Here is a 19,998-nt window from a genome sequence, read left to right on the forward strand (position 1 = left end):
TGCCCAGGCTGGAGTGCAATGGCACAGTCTCGGCTCACTGCAACCTCTACCTCCCGGGTTCACGCCATTCTCCTGCCTCAGCCTCCCGAGTAGCTGGGACTACAGGCGCCGCCACCTCGCCCGGCTGATTTTTTTATGTTTTTAGTAGAGACGGGGTTTCCCCGTGTTGGCCAGGCTGGTCTCGAAGTCCTGACCTCAGGTGATCCGCCCGTCTCGGCCTCCCAAAGTGCTGGAATGACAGGCGTGAGACACGGTGCCCGGCCTGTTCTGAATTATTTAAAGGGGTTCAAGTCATTAGAATCCTTCTGTAGATTCTCTGGCACTACAGATGGCAAATGGGGGAAGGAGGTACAGGGTGAAATAAAATAAATGAAAGAACTTTTTTTAAAAACACAGGAAGCAAACGCAGAGACCAAGTGTGCGGTTTTCTGGTGTTCTTTGTTTTGTTGTTTTTTCCTCTTCTGCAGCTGCACAGAATTTTAGCCAAATTAGACAGGCTTTGTTATCCATAATTTGGAATTCTCACTGAGATTTGACTACGTCAGGTACAGTTGGTCAAATCTGATGGGAGAAAGACCAGAACAAACAACAACAAAAAACCCAACAATATGATCGCAGAAGGGTCTAATGGGGAAATTAAGACCAGCTGATGGTTAAACGTGAGCCAAGACAAACCCCAGTTTGGCTGCTTACCTAGGGATGGGTCTCAGGCTGAAGATGGTTCTCTACCATCCTAGAGGCAGGAAAAAACTTGAGCTCGCCTTCCCTGCTGGGATCGAGGTCAAACTGCATAAAGCAGTGACCTCCCTTACATCATCATGGAAGCAGGAAATCTTGCCTTCCTTGTTGGAAGCAAGAAAAACTCCAAAAAGAAGGGAGTTGTACAGCAAATAAACTTTAGATCTTAACCAAATTTTGGAAGATCAGGGATTCTCTGGAGAGGATGCTCCCAGACCTCAACAAATTGTCCTATGGGTTTGAGCCGTAAAGTTAGCTCACACTGGTACCAAGCACTGATAGGAGGTTTGTCCAAATCAGGGGCACTCCACTCAGAATCCTGCGTGGTTACCAAAATGTGAACCCCGAATATTTGAGACGGTCTCAGTTAATTTAGAAAGTTTGTTTTGCAAAGGTTGAGGACGCATGTTCGTGACACGGCCTCAGGGGGTCCTGACAACATGTCCCCAAGGTGGTCAGAGCACAGTTTCGTTTTATATATTTTAGGGAGACACAAGACATCAATGAACATACATAAGATGAACATTGCTTTGGTTCAGAAAGGCAGGACAACTGGAAGCAGGGAGGGGACTCCCAGGTCATAAGTAGATCAGATACACATCTATGCATCTATCTCAGTGAGCAGACAGGTGACTTTGGGTACAATGGGAGGCAGGTTTGCCCTCAGCAGTTCCCAGCTGACTCTTCCTTTTAGCTTAGTGATTTGGGGGCCCTAAGATTTATTTTCCTTTCACAAGCTCATGCCTGGGCAGAGGAGTGGGAGAGAGAGCTTGGGGGCCAGGCTGGCCTCCTGAGAGAGTGCCACAGTGGTGGGCCTGAAGGAGTCCCGGGAGCAGGATTCCAGATTGGGGAAACAGCAAGTTCAGTGGCCAGGGGCTGGAGGATGCCTGCAGCCAGCCTGGGCAGAGAGCTTAAGGGCAGCACATCAGACAGAAAAGTGGCCCAATGACACTTGTTAAAGCACCATCAGGCACACGTCATTCAGGACCATCGCCAGAGGTATAGAGACCACTGGAAGGGGATTTAGCAGCCGGGGAGAGAGACTGGACTGAACCCCAAATACAGCCTGGGTCAGCAGGGTGGGGGCAGGGATGTTAATGTACTAAGGGAAAACATCAGGCGTGAAGAGGATTCTGGCTAAACCAACCTCACAAGATTCGTGCTGAGGACAGGCCAGGGTGACCAACATCACCTGCCAGGCGGTGGAGGGTGAGAAACCTGACCAGATACGATTGAAACCGCCTTTGCAAAACTATGACTGAAGCAGTGAAGGAGATCTAACCTAACCAACTCCATCTTGCTTCTAACCTTTAAGCCGTCCTTGTTCCTCCCTGGGCATAGGCTGAACTAACTTTGGGAGGAGCTTAGTTTACAGTTTAAAACAAAGACGATAACAGCCCTTTTCCCCAAACAAACCTCCTTCCTCCCTGGGGACTAGTCCGCCTTTATAGGACTAACAGATTAGCCAGGAGAGAGATTACGGTTCAGGAGTCGTGCAGCTGGAGGCTACAAGATTCTGACCCTCCCTAAACTGCTCCTAAGATCAGTGCTTGAGATATTTTGCAGGCCCTGCACGTGATGGATCAGCCAGCCCCACCCAGGTCCATAAACTGGCTCATCTCATTTGTGGCCCCCACCCAGGAACTGACTCAGCACAAGAAGACAACTTCAACTTCCCATGATTTCATCTCCGACCCAACCAATCGGCATTCTCAACTCACTGGCCTTCCGCCACTCACCAAAGTATCCTCCAAAACTCTGCTCCCCGAATGCTCAGGGAGACTGATTTGAGTAATAATAAAACTCTGGTCTCTCATAAGGCCGGCTCTGCGTGAATTACTCTTTCTCTATTGCAGTTCCCCTGTCTTGATAAATCGGCTCTGTGCAGGCAGTGGGCAAAGTGAACCCACTGGGTGGTTACATAAAGAGTGATCAGGTATTGAGGGTGGCAGGTCCTTGCTAAAACTGGATTTTACAAGGAAGTGCACAGATGGGCTTGGGAGAAGGTTCAGGAGCTGCCGTCTGCCCAAGCACAGGAGCTTTCAGTGCCACACAGCAGCCACCTCACACCTGCCATGGTTCTTGTGGGCAATGGATGCCTCTCTCATCCGCTTAAGACTGTGCCCCCAAGCCGGGTGCGGTAGCTCACGCCTGTAATCCCAGCACTTTGGGAGGCCCAGGCGGGCGGATCACGAGGTCAGGAGATCGAGACCATCCTAGCTAACACGGTGAAACCCTGTCTCTACTAAAATACAAACAAAAAAATTAGCTGGGCGTGGTGGCGGGCGCCTGTAGTCCCAGCTACTCAGGAGGCTGAGGAGTGAACCTGGAGCTTGTCCTGAGCCGAGATTGGGCCCTGCACTCCAGTCTGGTCAACAGAGTGAGACTCCGTCTCAAAAAAAAAAACACAAAAAAAAAGGCTGCGCCCCCCTTTCTGGGAAACTCCTGCCTTCCTCTCCCTCCAGTGGGTTCCACAAGAACCTCCCAGTCGGTGCCTGCCGCCCCCTTGGCCAGGTCATGTATCTGCCCAGCTGGGACCAGCAGAGCCCTTTCAGAGGTGGGACCAACCACAGGGCCTCAAGGTGGTTACTGAAGGGATGAGGAGGGAGCAGGCCCACAAGGGTGGGGAAGGAGAAGACTACCCAGGGGGCCTAAGGTGGATCCCCACGTCTCATGAACTGCTGCAGAATCCCTCCACTTGGGCCTCGTGTTCCCGCTGAGGCAGCGCGACTCCCTACACTCCACGCCGAGGCTTCTTCCATCCCTTGTCCAAGGTGCAGAACGACAAGACCCACGCCCCTCATTTCAAGGCCCTCTCCTGACTGTGGGCGTTAGTCCCAAATTAGCAATGCCCCAGGCGTCCAGAGCCACTTCCCGAACCCCAGCAGGCTGCCTCCAATTGGGGCTCTGTCAATGCAGGAAAAGAGCTCACATCTCCAAAAGGCAGGATGGCCTGCAGAGCTTGGCTTTGAACAAACATAGCTGGCAGCACACGCATCCCCTCCTCCAGGCCGGGAGGTCAGGGCTGGGCCGAGGCAGCTGTCACGTGGGCACACACCTGAGCGGCCTCCAGAGCCCGGGGGGAAGGTGCCACCTTTTGCGTAACACTACAACCCTAAGCAGCCGTCCTGGGGTAGTTCCCAGCTTCCAGTTGAAAGAGAAGAAAGGGCCTTTGATGGTTTCCTTTTAAACTCCAATTCACAGCGCCGACCAGCTGTGATAGCTCCAATTACAGGTTCAAAGATTTCTGGGCCACCGAGCAGCTTTCTGTTCTGGCTCCAGATGGACGCGCCGGCAGCGCACCCCCGCCCCCAGCCCCGCCACGCACAGGCGCAGAAACCGCGCTGGAAAGGAACATCAAGGGGCTCGCTGGCAGAGACCGGCCCCGCCTGCACCCCACAAGGTCAGCAGCAGCCTCAAGCCCAGCCCCTTCCCACCCCGTCTCCGGGAGTCCTTTCCAACTTTGCTCCCACATGGCAGCTTGTCTTGGAGCTGGAAAATGCCAGCTCCCCACACACGGCTGGGCCTCCGCGGAAGTCGAGTCCCGAACCCTCACCCTGGTCCCCAGAGGCTCTTGCAGAGCTCTGTCCACCTTCCCACTGGCTGCAGGGGCAGTGACCAGGGAAAGCGCTCCCCATCAGGAGACCAGGTCCTGCTCCTCCTGAGGTCAGGTGTCCCGAGGGGCAATCTGAGCTTGTGGGGGAACCCAGCGTCAAGGCGCTGCCCCCGGGAACCACCCTAGGAGGAGCCACCCTGAGGGGCTGTCCCGGGGAGACCTGCAGTGGAAACTGTGCAGGGCAGGGGCTATGGAGAGGTAGGTACACCCTGGCAGGGCCCAATTACTACCACAACCTCGGGGCCCTCAGCCACACAGAATGAAATCCCCACCGAAGCCCCCTGTGCAGCTCTCTCGTACACTGATGAGAAAAGAGGTAGATCAGAGCAGAGTCTGAACTAGGCGGGGTGTGCGGCCAAGAGATATGAGTGTGGGGCCTCAGTCATCCCGCACTTCCGCAAAAACGGCTGGGGACAATTGTTTCAGGACGCTTTGTTCCAGACCAGCTGCCTCACCATTATCTTCATGTTCTTGGAATTTGTGACACACAGAACAATGTAGGCCGGGTGTGATGGCTCACACCTGTAAATCCCAGCTACTCAGGAGGCTGAGGCACAGGAATCACTTGAGCCCAGGAGGCAGAGGGTACAGTGAGCACGCCAGCCTGGGCAACAGAGCGAGACTATGTCTCAAAAGGAAAGAACAATGTACAGCCAGTGTTATCTGTTTTGTTTTGTTTTTGTTTTTGTTTTTGAGACAGTCTCGCTCTGGTACCCAGGCTGGAGTGCAGTGGTACACTCTCGGCTCACTGCAACCTCCACTTCCCAGATTCAAGCAATTCTCCTGCCTCAACCTCCCAAGTAGCTGAGATTACAGGCACCCGCCACCTCGCCTGGCTAATTTTTGTATTTTTAGTAGAGACAGGGTTTCGCCATGTTGGCCCAGCTGGTCTCAAACTCCTGACCTCAAGTCTGATTTGGCCTCCCAAAGTGCTGGGATTACAGGCATGAGCCACCGCACCCAGCCACCTCTTTTCCTTTGAAAAACAACTGTAACTGTTGCCAATCAGGGTGTATATTCAGGGCAACTTGAATCTCTGCTCCCAGGTTGCAATCCTCAAGCTTGGCCCAAATAAACCCTCTGCTTATGTTAATTTTGCCTCAGCTTCTTTCTTCTAGGTCAACATTCAGATACGCGTTTGTCATTTCCATTTGACCGTTAAACAAACTGGAGACTGTAGAGGCCAAGGGAAAACTTGCCCTCTGCCCTCTGGAGATTCCCAGAAAATCAACTGACAAAAGCCAGGTTAGTAAGAGAAAAGGCATACAGATTTATTCACGCACACAGGGAGAACCAGGGTGATGACCCCTACCTCCCAATGGGGTTCGGAAGCTTACATACCATCCTGAGGGTACAGAAAGAACAGGGGCTCAAAGCATGGCCATAAACAGTTTATGGTGGAAAATCAGGTGACAGTGGCAAGACCGGTTATGGGAGGCAGAGGAGAGGAGGCCTGGCTAGCTAAGGTGGCCTTGTGCTACAGATAAACCTCACAGGTAGCAGCCCTGAGAGAACAGATGGTGAATGTTCCCTTTAAAGGCGTCAGACTCTGTTACTCTTCCCAGATCAGGCAAGGGAGGGCCTCAGAGAAGGCCTGGCCGCATCAATGCAGATTCTCTCCACAAATGCAAATCTCCCCCACAAAAGACAGCTTTTCGGCTATTCTTCTGTAACTGTCTTGAACCATGTCAAGGAAAAAAATATATATATATATATATTTTTTTTTTTTTGGTAGAGACGGGGTTTCACCGTGTTAGCCAGGATGGTCTCGATCTCCTGACCTTGTGATCCACCCACCTCGGCCTCCCAAAGTGTTGGGATTACAGGCGTGAGCCACCGCGCCCGGCCCTAGGAAATATTTTTGTTGTTGTTTGTTTGTTTGTTTTGAGGCAGAGTCTCACTCTGTCACCCAGGCTGGAGTGCAGTGGCACAATCTCAGCTCACTGCAACCTCCGCCTCCTGGGTTCAAGCGATTCTCCTGCCTCAGCCTCCCAAGTGGCTGGGATTACAGGCATGCACCACCATGCCCAGCTAAATTTTGTATTTTTAGTAGAGGTGGGGTCTTGCCATGTTGGCCAGGCTGGTCTCAAACTCCTGACCTCAGGTGATCCGCCCACCTTGGCCTCATGAAGTGCTGGGATTACAGGTGTGAGCCACCATGCCCAGCCATGGAAATACATTTTGGGGCGAAATATTTTGGTTTCCTTCTGTCCCCACTTTGAGACTTTCAGAAAGTTGCCCATATAAAAAGAAAATTGATAACTTTGAAGAGATTTGAGTTAGAGGTTGTTAGATAAGAGATAGGCAAAGGCAGGGAAAAAGAAATTGGGATAAGCAGAAAAGGACAAATTTAAATGTCATCCCAGCAGGGCACAGTGGCTCATGGCTGTAATCTCAGCACTTTGGGAAGCTGAGGCAGGAGGATCACTTGAGCCCAGGTGTTCAGACCAGCCTGGGCAACACAGGGAGACCCCACTGCTACAAAAAATAAAAAATCAGGCAGGGTAGTTTGTGCCTGGGAGGCTGATGCAGCAGGATGACCTCAGCCTGGGAAGTCAAGGCTGCAGAGGGCTGTGATCGCACCACTTTCTGGGTGACTGAGTAAGACCCTGTCTCTAAAAAATATATATGTATCACGTCATATTTTCTTGACTCAGTCTCTTAGTCCTGCGACTAGATCAGTTCAGCTAAACAGCTGTATCCTATTCCAAGAAGTGGCATTGCAGATGGGCTGGGACCTCGTACATAATTCGCACAAACAGATCTTTAACAAGAAACAATTCTATGGAAACAGAAGAAAAAAAAGGTGAACGTCTGGCGTCATCCATAGACTAGCTTTTCTAGCTCTCCTCAATCTGAAGCGTCTGGAGCATCTTCAGATCACAATGGCAATTTGACAGGTTTTTGTGGATTGTAGTTCTGAGTGTTCAGGTGAACTCTCTGAGTACTCCATATATCATATATCGACAGGCACAGAGGCTGTTTATATATAAGTTGCTGTGATGATTTCCCCTGAAGTTTATAAGTCATTTAGCTTCAATTGCAGGGCTTCAAGAAAAGCCATTTTAATTTCCAGTGATTTTAAATCAGAAAAATGGGGAAAAAACTTGAAAGCATTAGTTTAGAGACTTGGAGAAAGGAAAGAATGCAGGGTTCAGTTTAAACTATAGGCAAATGGTAACAACTCAAAAGCAACAGTCAGTCCGGAATCTAACAACAAGGGTACTATAGTTTCTTCTAAAACACATTTTTTCTCTCTCCAGCCCCCTTTTCTACAAAAGACAAATCACAGTAAGAACAACGGATTTGCAAAATAAGTTTTAGTCTTATTAGAATTGGCCTGATTATTTGCATAAAGTACAGTAATAATAGTGACTGGCCATTCAAGCTCTTTTAAAGTTGGCTTTGCCAGAACTTTTTCATAAGGCATCTCAGATTAGACTTTTAAAAGCATCTTGAGGCCGGGCGCGGTGGCTCATACCTGTAATCCCAGCACTTTGGGAGGCCGAGGCGGGAGGATCATGAGGTCAGGAGATCAAGACCATCCTGGCTAACATGGTGAAACCCCGTCTCTATTAAAAATACAAAAAAAATTAGCAAGGTGTGGTGGCAGGCGCCTGTAGTTCCAGCTACTCAGGAGGCTGAGGCAGGAGAAAGGTGCGAACCCGGGAGACAGAGCTTGCAGAGAGCTGAGATCGTGCCCCTACATTTCAGCCTGGGCGACAGAGCAAGACCCCATCTCAAAAAAAAAAAGCATCTTGAGTCTAGGAAGGCAACCCAAATATTTGCCATCAGACTATCCCTGTAATACCAGTACGAACTGGGTGAATTCCTCTTTCAGGTTCCAGCATATCTTGTGGTTCCTGGGCCTATCATAAAGTGACATTTTTTTACTTACTGCAAGGGCAGGAACCTTGTAAGGGAACCGTGTATACAAGATACCAGGCCAATCTTTCCAAGGGGCTTTTTATTGGCTCTATAAATCAACCTCAGTTCTTCAAAGCAGTCTAGTTATATCCAGTCAAAGCATTTGTAAAATAACCAGTGTCTCCAATTGTGTCCTGTTAAAGAAGAACATGGATTTTTTTTTTTTAAATTTTAAAAAATATAGATGTGGGCCGGGCGCGGTGGCTCACGCCTGTAATCCCAGCACTTGGGGAGGCCGAGGCGGGCGGATCACAAGGTCAGGAGATCGAGACCACGGTGAAACCCCGTCTCTACTAAAAATTACAAAAAATTAGCCGGGCGCGGTTGTGGGCGCCTGTAGTCCCAGCTACTCGGGAGGCTGAGGCAGGAGAATGGCGTGAACCCGGGAGGCGGAGCTTGCAGTGAGCTGAGATCCGGCCACTGCACTCCAGCCTGGGCTGGGCGACAGAGCGAGACTCTGTCTCAAAAAAAAAAAAAAAAAAAAAAAAAAATATATATATATATATATATATATAGATGTGGTCTCACTATGTTGCCCAGGCTGGTCTTGAACTCCCATGCTCAAGCAATACTCCCACCTCAGCCTCCCAAAGTGCTAGTATTACAGGCATGAACCCCCACATCCAGCCAGAAAACAGATTCTTTTTGAACTTATGAAAATAACTATATTGCCACAAAATAGAAAAACTCACAAATAGTTCCTGAATTTAGAGAAATCAGGTAAAGAGAAAGGTAAATATTTCCGTTTTGCTCACAAAAGTATACTTTACCCAATTGCTATAAGCTATAACAGCTTAAGAGAAAAAAATGTTTTCTTGAATCTGGAAAGCAAAACATAAATAGAATCAACAGGCCAGGCACGGTGGCTCACGCCTGTAATCCCAGCACTTCGGGAGGCCCAGGTGGGCGGATCATGAGGTCAGGAGTTCGAGATCAGCCTGACCAACATAGTGAACCCCTGTCTCTACTAAAAATACAAAAATTAGCCGGGCGTGGTGGTGGGCACCTGTAGTCCCAGCTACTTGGGAGACTGAGACAGGAGAATTGCTTGAACCTGGGAAGTGCAGGTTGCAGTGAGCCAAGATCACGCCACTGCACTCCAGCCTGGGTAACAGAGTGAGACTCCGTCTCAAAAAAAAAAAAAAAACCACATACACACACACACACAAAAACCAACAAAGGCCGGGCGCGGTGGCTCAAGCCTGTAATCCCAGCACTTTGGGAGGCCGAGATGGGCGGATCACGAGGTCAGGAGATCGAGACCATCCTGGCGAACACGGTGAAACCCCGTCTCTACTAAAAAGTACAAAAAAACTAGCCGGGCGAGGTGGCGGGTGCCTGTAGTCCCAGCTACTCGGGAGGCTGAGGCAGGAGAATGGCGTGAACCCGGGAGGCGGAGCTTGCAGTGAGCTGAGATCCGGCCACTGCACTCCAGCCTGCGCAACAGAGCGAGACTCCGTCTCAAAAAAAAAACAAAAAAACAAAACAAAAAAAACCCCAACAAAGTCATAAAAAAATTATTTCAGTGCTCTGCCAGTTCTGTCCATGTAATTAACTCTTGTTCCTCTTGATGTTCAGTTATCAATCTTTATGAACCCATCAGTGTTTGTGGTTTTTTTTATTATTATTATTAGAGTCCAGGAAAGTTTTTTACCTAGTCCAATGGTATGATCTCCAAAATTATCAGAAACCTGTATTCAAAAGTACTTGTCAGGGTACTTTACATGAGTTTCCTTGAGGAAGAAGCAAGTCTTGAACTGTAGCTAATTCTAAGCTGCTTTTTTAAAAGAATGAAAATAAAACAATAATTGACTGTGGGTGACAGATGACTTAGACTAATGATGGTTAAAGACGCAATTCACAAGGAGATTTGTTTTTGTGTGACATACAACAATTTAACATAATAATTATAAGTTTGGGCCAGGTGCGGTGGCTTACACCTGTAATCTCTGCACTTTGGGAGACCAAGGCAGGAGGACTGCTTGAGCTCAGGAGTTCGAGACCAGCCTGGGTGACACAGCAAGATCCTGTCTCCAAAATAATAAATAAATAAATAAATAAAGAAATAAAGACAGCATGAGGCAAACTCTCCACTCCTCCCTTTTTTTGTGTGAGATGGAGTCTCACTCTGTTCCCCAGGCTAGAGTGCAGTGGCGTGATGTCAGCTCACTGCAACCTCCGCCTCCTGGGTTCAAGTGATTCTCCTGCCTCAGCCTCCTGAGTAGCTGGAATTACAGGTGCCCATCACCGTGCCCGGCTAATGTTTTGCATTTTTAGTAGAGATGGGGTTTCACCATGTTGGCCAGGCTAGTCTCAAACTCCTGATCTCAGGTGATCCACCCACCTCGGCCTCCCAAATTGCTGGGATTACAGGCATGAACCACCGCACCCAACCTACTCCTCCTTTTTTTGCAGTTTACTCAAAAGGTAAACAAAAATCTTTTACTATCTCTTATTAATACTATATGAAAATCTTATTCAAAAATGAAAAACAAATTCTATCTTTACATTAGCATATTAATACTAAAGCTAATTTGAATAAAAACTTATAAACAGATCCATTCAATCTCAATCAGCTTTGGCCATATAAGATTTCCATAAACCTTTAATAACCTCTTAAAATTTGTTCCATTCTTTGTTTCTCAAACTTTCTATATATATTCAGTTTTATCTATCACTCTTTTTATTCCTTCAATTTAAAACAACCTTTAAAAACATCAAAACTAGACAAAAATTACTTTTCCTTTAACAAAAGCCTCATTCTCATGTCTTCTTTATAACCTTCCTTACCAAAAACACATCCTACTTTCCTTATAAACTTTGCATATAGAAGTGTTTCTCTTATATGTAGTAGTTTTAAACACATATATTAATTACAATGTTAACTCTTAGGAAGCCTAATTTTCAGTGAAAAACATAGGAGGTAAGCAATGTTAATTGTTATTAAAGATGCAGAGCCCAGGACAAAGGACAGAGCTTTAAAGACCGATATGGTTTGGCTGTGTCCCCACCCAAATCTCATCTTGAATTGTGGTTCCCATAATCCCCAGGTGTTGTGGGAGGGACCCCGTGGGAGGTGATTAGATGATGGAGGCAGTTCCCCCATGTTGTTCCTGTGATAGTGAGTTCTCACGAGGTCTGATGGTGTCATGAGGGCCTTTTCCCCTCTTCATTCTGCACGTCTCTTTCCTGACCGCATGTGAAGAATGTGTTTGCTTCCTCTTCCACCATGATTGTAAGTTTCCTAAGGCTTCTCAGCCACGCTGAACTGTGAGTCAATTAAACCTCTTTCCTTTACAAATTACCCAGTCTCAGTATGTCTTTATTAGCAGTGTGAGAATGGGCTAATACAAAGACAATGCCTGGAGGACTCAACCCCTCCCAGCATGGCCGGGGGGCACAGCTGGGCCAGGGAGGACGGGGCTCAGGCACTGCAGACATGCAGCATGGCCGGGGGCACAGCTGGGTCAGGGAGGACGGGGCTCAGGCACTGCAGACACACAGATGTCTCCAGGCCACATCATGTCCACTTGTCTTGACCCCAGAATGTAAAGGCTCAAAGCCAAAGACATAAGTTCACAGACAAATTAAGCAAGTATCAAAAATACGACAGAAGCAAATTTTATGACCTTAGAGCATCTAACAGAGACTGTCTAAACCTGTCTAAACCTGTCTGACCAATTGGCCCAGGCAAAGATGCCTCAATTATATTTAAGACTGACGACTTTGAAGATATTCTAATTTTAGCAACAATTTTTTTTTTTTTTGAGATGGAGTCTCACTCTGTCGCCCAGGCTGGAGTGCAGTGGTGCAATCTTGGCTCACTGCAACCTCCGCCTCCCGGGTTCAAGTGATTCTCCTGCCTCAGCCTCCCGAGTTGCTGGGACTACAGGCACATGCCACCACACCTGGCTAATTTTGTATTTTTAGTAGAGACGGGGTTTCACCATGTTGGCCAGGATGGTCTCGATCTCTTGACCTCGTGATTTGCCCACCTCGGCCTCCCAAAGTGCTGGGATGACAGGCGTGAGCCACTGCGCCTGGCAGCAACAATTTAAAAACTAGGTTTATTTACCAAAGATTACTAAAGTCACATGAACTAGAAAAGCATTTGGGTTTAGTTATGTAATTCATGAGCACTTATTTATTTATAAGTCAATTTGGTACCATGTATATAATATACAAACAGGCATGTACACATATACACATAAAAATAGACACAAATCAAGATTTTATAGCTTTGGTTTTAACATTTTAGCCATGAATCGGGTAAAAATCACTAGTTTAAAAGGACAGTTAAATGGCCAGGCGCGGTGGCTCAAGCCTGTAATCCCAGCACTTTGGGAGGCCGAGACGGGCGGATCATGAGGTCAGGAGATCGAGACCAGCCTGGTTAACATGGTGAAACCCTGTCTCTACCAAAAAAATACAAAAAACTGGCCGGGTGAGGTGGCGGGCGCCTGTAGTCCCAGCTACTCGGGAGGCTGAGGCAGGAGAATGGCGTAGACCCGGGAGGCGGAGCTTGCAGTGAGCTGAGATCCAGCCACTGCACTCCAGCCTGGGCGACAGAGCAAGACTCCGTCTCAAAAAAAAAAAGGGTTAGATTAAATTGTGCCTCTGTAAATGGAACAACTTAAAATTTATCTATCTCACATGGCCGAAGCCCTTACCAAGGTTTAGAGAAAACAAGGTAACAAATTTACATCTTGAAGCACAGAGAAAAAAAAAAATTATTTTTATTTACTTATTTTTTCCGAGACGGAGTCTTGCTCTGTCACCCAGGTGGGAGTGCAGTGGCACAATCTTAACTCACTGCAACTCTGCCTCCTTGGTTCAAACAATTCCACAGGGAGAAAATTCAAGCTTTGATTTAGTATGTTAAAGGAAGATTTAAAATGGATGCCAAAGCTGGGCGCGGTGGCTCAAGCCTGTAATCCCAGCACTTTGGGAGGCTGAGACGGGCGGATCACAAGGTCAGGAGATCGAGACCATCCTGGCTAACACGGTGAAACCCCTTCTCTACTAAAAAATACAAAAAGCTAGCCGGGCGAGGTGGCGGGCGCCTGTAGTCCCAGCTACTCGGGAGGCTGAGGCAGGAGAATGGCGTGAACCCGGGAGGCGGAGCTTGCAGTGAGCTGAGATCCGGCCACTGCACTCCAGCCCAGGTGACAGAGCGAGACTCCATCTCAAAAAAAAATAAAATAAAATAAAATAAAATAAAATGGATGCCAAGGTAACAAAAAGTCATAGGAATTCACAGGATTTTATAAGAACAACAATGCTATTTAAATATGTGGCTATTAATTTATTCTCCATTTTCGAACGAGACCACTGGGCTCAGGACAGAGCTCGTTAATGAACATGGCCAAAAAAGCATTTGCAGTTTGGAGGACCGAATACTTAAACACGTGAAAAACAGGTACAGCTGGAAGGCAGAGCATCTAGATCTCTTAAAATCAAGGATCCCACATTTACACTGAATGCTGGGTTCCCTCTAAAAAGAGAAATGCATGAGACAAAGCCACGCCACGTTCCACAGTGTACCTCACTATGTAGACATTCCCTCGAGGCCGTGGCAGGCCCACAGCAATCAGCCCAAGGAGTCTCAGCCCTTGATGCCAAGTGCTTCCATAGCCTCCAAGTGTTCAGATTGTGCCTTTCGTGTCTAAACATGCAGAGAAACAAGCGGCCTCTGCAGGAACAACCATTCACAACAACTGCTGTCAGCCACCTCCAACATGTGAGGCAGCCCTTGCCAGTGACCTGCCAGCCATCACACACACTAAGGTTAAGCACTGCCTCACAGCGCAACGTAATCTCTGGTACCCCCAAAGCCAGAGATCCAGTAACACAGTGCCAAAGACAGCAGAGCTTCAGACCCGAGAGGAAGCTACCCACGACTCTTCAGGCCCCACAAGGAAGACAAAAAGGGGGTGCGTGGCCCTTTCTTTGTGTTCCTCAAGGGGTCTCAAAGTCATTAGAAGTCCCTTGTAGATCCCTTCATTAGGTACCAAAGATGGGATGGAGGATTATGGAGGGTAGAAGTAAATGGGACTACAATTCTTAGAGGAGCCTTAAAATTAGGCCAATACAAGTTTACATTTTTCTCATCAACATTATACCAACAAGGAAGGAACCAAACAGAAGGACCACACATACAATTTAAAGGAGTTTCAGTCAACTGAAAAAAAATTCCAGAAACAGCGTCCAAAAGCAGAAAGGCCTATAGATACATGGCTTGAAGATCAGCTCATCTGTTTTTAATTAAGCCAACTTCTGACCACAGAGCTCTTTTTAAAAATCCTTTCGAATATCTTATTATCAGATTTTAGCTGAGACAAACAGCTGATAGCCATGGCGTTGAGCCTTTTTTTTTTTTTTTTAAACCAAAGGTACCTCCCAAGTGACTCACCAAAACCAATAAGCCTTAACCAAAGTTATGGCTTTAACCAAGGACACACAAGGCATCTCCGAAGAGGTGCAAAGCAGTCCTTCCAACATCCAGAGCCACCCCAAAGACAGCTCAAAGAAAGGAAATGAAAAGCTGCCCGTGGAGGGGGAAGGATCAACAACAAATGAGTTCCCCAGAAAGTCAAAAGTCAGGGCCGGAGGGATGCGGTGGCTCATGCCGGTAATCCCAGCACTCCGGGAGCCCAAGGTGGGCAGATCACAAGGTCAGGAGCTCGAGACCAGCCTGGCCAACATGGTGAAACCCCATCTCTAATAAAAATACAAAAAAAAAAAAAAAATCAGCGGGCATGATGGCATGCGCCTGTAATCCCAGGTACTCCGGAGGCTAAGGCAGGAGAATTGCTCAAACCCAGGAGGCAGCGGTTGCAGTGAGTCAAGATCGCACCACTGCACTCCAGCCTGGGCGACAGAGCAAGACTCCGTCTCAAAAAAAAAAAAAAAAGTTAAAAATCACACAAATATCAAACCAAAAGGAAATGGTTCCTCTACTGGGAATTGAACCCAGGCCATAGCAGTGAAAGTACAGAATTTTAAGTAGTTTCCCAGATGCAGCAGCCTTCACTGTGAACCCCGCAGGGATCCAAAGCAATGGTTTGCGCGCACAAAGGATTTTAACTTGTTATAGGTCCGATTTTCGCTCTTTAATTTTGTGAAGAGGATTTCTAAGGGTAGCCACAACACTATTATGTGTCTTTCCTTTAATCTTCCCACAAATACAAAAAAGGCAATTGTTTAGAATGAGAGACCTCTAAAATATATTTGTTTAAATTTAGGGATCTTTCTAATTTAAAGGATTCATCTTTTGGTTATTGACAATCAGAATTTCCAATGATGTATTTATTCCAATAGCAACTCAATCCAATAAGCCCCTTCATGGAAAGCCCAAAAGGTTATTTTCCAGGTTTCGAGAGGGTACAGAAGAGGAGGCGCCAATGCTGCCCCCAAAATTCAATCCCAGGAATAGGCAAAGAGTCTCGTTGCCAGAGACAGTGAGGGGTGGTGTTTGTACATACAGTGCCCCCAGTAACACACAAATCTGTCGGGGGCTGCCAGTCACAGACCCATTAACCTGTGACACAGGGCAGGTCCTGTTGGGATTGGGCTTTCTGAGGACTGACCAGGCAACAGGATTGGGACAATAAAAGCCCCTTATGGATGGGCCTGAGGAGAGCAAAAACCACCTGGTGACGATTGAACAGGCCCCAGAGACAAAAACTCCTTATCTGAGGAATTTAGAAGGCAGCAAGGACCACCTGGCGACCATCAAACATCAAACAGGCCCTCCGAGGCAAAACTCCTTATCTGGGGAAAATTAGAAGTAACTAAACTTCCCTATTACCTAAAGCAGGCATCTGGTTCCAGATTTCTTTCCCCCAGAAAATTTATAAGTAACTAGAATTTCTATACATCTCCAGAATGCCATGCCAAAACTCATCGTACAACCCTTGCTGACATTAAGGCACCAAAATTACTATAAATGTAATCACTTATCATGACCTACATGGCTAATATGGTCCCAATTATTGTTAAGCCCCCACTTTAAGGCCTATAAATGCCCTTAACGAGAAATCCACCAGGCGTACTCAGTCCTCTGGCCGAGGCACCCCACTGCACTCTTCTGCAGCATTCTAATAAACTTTCTTTCTTTCTTTTTTTTTTTTTGAGATGGAGTTTCACTCTTGTTGCCCAGGCTGGAGTGCAATGGTATGATCTCAGCTCACCGCAACCTCCATCTCCCAGGTTCAAGCGATTCTCCTGCCTTAGCCTCCCAAATAGCTGGGATTACAGGCTCCTACCACCATGTCTGGCTAATTTTTTGTATTTTTAGTAGAGACAGGGTTTCGTCATGCTGGCCAGGCTGGTCTTGAACTCCTGACCTCAGGTGATCCACCTGCCTCCGCATCCAAAGTGCTGGGATTACAAGCGTGAGCCACCACACCCGGTAAACTTTCTTTTTTCTTTTTTTGAGACAGAGTCTTGCTCTGTCTCAGCTTACTGCAACCTCCACCTCTTGGGTTCAAACAATTCTCCTGCCTCAGCCTTCCAAGTAGCTGGGATTACAGGCAAGCACCACCATACCTGGCTAACTTTTATACTTTCAGTAGAGACAGGGTTTCTCCATGTTAGCCAGGATAGTCTCGGACTCCTGACCTCAGGTGATCCACCCGCCTTGGACTCCCAAAGTGCTGAGAGTACAAGCATGAGCCACTATGCCCTGCCAAACTTTCCTTTTTCAAACCTATTGTCCGTAAACTCTTTTCACCAACCCACAAGTCGACCACCACTCCCCAGTGCCAGGGCTCTGACACCTCGTCTGGCAGGAACTTCTTAAGACAAACTGAGAGCCTGACACATTCAGAACAAAAACGGTGCTGCTTAAAATCTTACATGTCTGGGGTTCCTAACCGTTTTCAGACTGACCACAAAATGTGACCTGCGAGACACTACCTCTGATTGGCAGAGGCCAAGAGAGTGCCCCTGAGGTAGGAGGCGGGACTTAGACAGTTGACCAGTTTGAGGATTGGCTAAAACAGGGTTGGGGCAAAAGCAGCTTTCAGTCAGATACGCCCGCCACTGTGCCATGTCAGTTTACCATTGCCATGGCAACACCCAGGAGTTGCCACCCCTTTCCATGGCAATGACCCAATGATGACTACTCCTTCCCTAGAAACTTCTGCATAAACCATCCTTTAATCGGCATGCAATCAAAAGTGCGTATAAGTGTGACTGCAAAACTGCCCTGAGCTGCTCCTCCTGCCTACGGGTAGCCCTGCTCTGCAGGAGCAGTCCCAGAGCTGTCACACCACCTGTTCAATGACGCTGTTTTCTTCTACCTCTGGCTTGCCTTTGAATTCTTTCCTGGGCAAAGCCAAAACCCTCACTGGCTAACCTCCACTTTGGGGCTTGCCTGCCCTGTATCCCTCCCACTTGGTCACAACTCAAGCTTTCAAGGACATAAAAAGAGAGGAAAATCTCATCCAGTTTCCATCTCAGGGGCCCACAGCAAAGTTGTCTGACTAGACGCATCTGATCAGAGCTGCAAAGCTGACCAGCCCGCAGGGCAGCTCCACCCGGGGCTTACAGGGCTTTTCCTCCCCACAATACCCCTCTTTATGACAGAACGACACAGAAAGACGAGAATGAAAAACGACTGTTTCTGGGAAAAAGCAATCAAACAGTGTGAATACAACACTAATCACATGAATACGTATCTCTCATTAAGACTCTGAAGAGGAAAGCAAGGTAAACAGTGATTTGTACCGTCGGCTTGACAAGATTCCACAGAGAGGCCAGGAGCCTGGCTGCTAAGACTTTCTTACCCTTCTTTCTGCCAGCTTGTCGGGTCCTGGGTTCCCTCGACAGAGGATCCCAGGAGGGTGGCTTTAATTATCCTACCGACTACACCAAAACTGTAGGAGCCTAGACAAAAACCCTCTGCACTGTAAGTTCACAGAAAATCAACTGACGAAAGCCAGGTTAGTAAGAGAAAAGGCATACAGATTTATTCACGCACACAGGGAGAACCAGGGTGATGACCCCTACTTCCCAATGGGGTTCGGAAGCTTACATACCATCCTGAGGGTACAGAAAGAACAGGGGCTCAAAGCATGGCCATAAACAGTTTATGGTGGAAAATCAGGTGACAGTGGCAAGACCGGTTATGGGAGGGAGAGGAGAGGAGGCCTGGCTAGCTAAGGTGGCCTTGTGCTACAGATAAACCTCACAGGTAGCAGCCCTGAGAGAACAGATGGTGAATGTTCCCTTTAAAGGCGTCAGACTCTGTTACTCTTCCCAGATCAGGCAAGGGAGGGCCTCAGAGAAGGCCTGGCCGCATCAATGTAGATTCTCTCCACAAATGCAAATCTCCCCCACAAAAGACAGCTTTTCAGCTATTCTTCTATTTCCAGTCCTTCCCAGTAACTGTTTGAACCACGTCAAGGAAATATATTTGGAGGTGACATATTTTGTTTTCCTTCAAGATCAAAAAAGTTAAGTCCAAGGCTGTCCAACAAGGGAGCGAGGACCCAATCATGTTGTCCTCAGATAAGTTTTTCCCCAGCAACATAACCCTGCAACAGGCCAGACTGGACCCCAGACACGCATTCCACACCATACCATGGCCTCCACCACCCAAACCACAGACACACCCTACCTTAAACACCAGACACACACACACACCTCGACTACCGCAAACACACATATGCCACACCTCTAACACCACTTACACCCCCCCAACACCACACACATACGCACCTCAAACACCACACACCCCTCAAACACCACACACACACCCCACACACACACCTCAAACACACACACCCCTCAAACACCACACATACAACCTTAAACACCACACACACCCCACACACACCTCAAAAACCACACAACCTCAAACACCACACACATCTCAACCCCACACACACACAGCCCACACACACCTCAAACACCACACACCCCTCAAACACCACACACACCTCAATCACACACACCTCAAACACCACACACAAACCTCAAACATCACACGCACACCTCAACCACATGCACACACATATCCCTCAAACACCACATACACCTCAAACACACACACCTTAAACACCACACACCTCAACCACACACACACACCTCTCAAACACTGCACACACCACCTCAATCACACACACACGCACACACGCCTGAAACACCACACATACATAACTCAACACACACACTCCCCACACACACCTCAAACACCACACACCACCTCAACCACACACACATGCACACACACCTGAAACACCACACACACAGACCTCAAATACCACACACAGCTCAAACACACACCCCTCAAACAGCACACACACACACCCCCACACCACCTCAAACACTACACACACACACCCCACACATACAGTCCCCCGCACCCACACCACAGCTCACACGCACACAGACACACGTACGCAGGAGAAAGGGTGTCAAAGCTTTTGCTAGTCGTGAAGAAAAAGCCCGCAGTCCATGGGGCTGCACGGTTTCCCCTGCGATTTGCTCATTCACCAGGCGCCCATAACGCTCCGTGCTCAGGTCTCTTAAAGGAGGGCCCGAGTCTCCCAGTATCCGGAGGTCTGGGGGCGCACGAGCCGCTCCTCCTCTGCAGAAGCTCCAGACTGAAAGGGCCCCGGACACTAAGCAGCGCCGAGGCCCGCGCGCAGCCCAGGACGCCTCAACCGGATCCGACAGCGCAGAAGCTCCCAGAGCCCGGTTCACCACCG

At 48.1% G+C, this 19,998-nt stretch overlaps 1 protein-coding gene and 1 long non-coding RNA gene across 2 annotated transcripts in view; one reads left to right on the top strand and one right to left on the bottom strand.

Moving 5' to 3' along the window:
• SYCE3 (synaptonemal complex central element protein 3) overlaps positions 1-19,998 on the top strand; it is a 161,056-nt gene that overhangs the window by 56,146 nt on the left and 84,912 nt on the right. The window lies entirely within an intron of this gene.
• Positions 5,612-19,557, bottom strand: LOC126929446 (uncharacterized). The gene is made up of 2 exons (XR_007717182.1): positions 18,540-19,557; positions 5,612-5,911 (listed from the first exon to the last, which is right to left on the bottom strand). It is a non-coding gene; the product is annotated as an uncharacterized LOC126929446 (long non-coding RNA).

This window comes from Macaca thibetana, chromosome 10 (genome assembly GCF_024542745.1).
Source record: "Macaca thibetana thibetana isolate TM-01 chromosome 10, ASM2454274v1, whole genome shotgun sequence".
NCBI lineage: Eukaryota > Metazoa > Chordata > Mammalia > Primates > Cercopithecidae > Macaca > Macaca thibetana.